The sequence below is a fragment of the Mycetomoellerius zeteki genome, unplaced genomic scaffold (assembly GCF_001594055.1).
Source record: "Mycetomoellerius zeteki isolate Tzet28-1 unplaced genomic scaffold, Tzet1.0 scaffold104, whole genome shotgun sequence".
NCBI lineage: Eukaryota > Metazoa > Arthropoda > Insecta > Hymenoptera > Formicidae > Mycetomoellerius > Mycetomoellerius zeteki.
Genome location: NW_017255954.1, coordinates 858 through 1888, shown reverse-complemented (window position 1 = coordinate 1888; position 1031 = coordinate 858).

The following is a 1031-nucleotide window of genomic DNA, read 5'->3' as shown; positions in this document are numbered from 1 at the left end:
TTAAAAAAAGCCGTAAGCCGTAAAGCCTTAAGAAATTGATCAATCACAGTTAAATATGAGAAAAATAATCGACTGTGGTTGGTTAATTTCTTACGGCTTAAGGCCTCTTAAAGCAAGGTTGTGTACCTAGCCTAAACCCATGAAATTTCCGTAAAAAAAATTACTAATTATTATCAGTAATGCTCTTTTCCTAATTTTATCTATTTAACTAAATTTGGCGATTTAATTAAAACTTTTGTTATAATCAAAATATATTCTGTAATTTTCTTATAAAATAAAATAAAAATTAACAGTATAACTTCTTAAATAAAAAATATTGCATTTGCACGTTCGCATTTTACGGCTCCATGGGACACAAGAAGCACGTCAACGCAATTGCACTCCGACGTCAAACAAAAATAAACGTGCCATAATCTACTTTTAATTTATAAATATTGATTAATTTGTTTGACAACAATTTTGAAATTAGAAGTGCATAATGAATCTTTGATATATGTTAGTGCAAATACAACAAATGGTCTGTTTTCTGTCGTGCACTAGACTGCACTAGAACTCTCTTTTCACGTAGTTGCGGATTACGTTAGAAATATCTGCCGTACATACATACGCAATCCCTAGATGCTTTTGCGGACATCCGGTGCGAATTACGGATTGTGGTCTGTATGTGACGGCACCCTTAGGATATAGCCACACAACTTGCATAGCCGCATAAACGTATGCATAAAGAAAATTATCCAATCACAATTTACGTGCGTCTTTATAGGAGAAATGCAATTGAATAATTTTCTTTATGCATACATTTATACGGCTATGCAAGTTTGTGTGGATATACTCTAAAGCGGGGAGCACAGACTTTTGCATAACGCATAACATGTAATGCATAAGAAATTCAATCAATCAGAATTCTTTATTTCATGGAAAGGAAGGAAACAGAGGGCTTTGATTGGTACATTTTCTTATGCATTACGTGTTATGCGTTATGCAAGAGTCTGTGCTCCCCGCTTAACCCCGGATCTACAATAAAGTTTTAA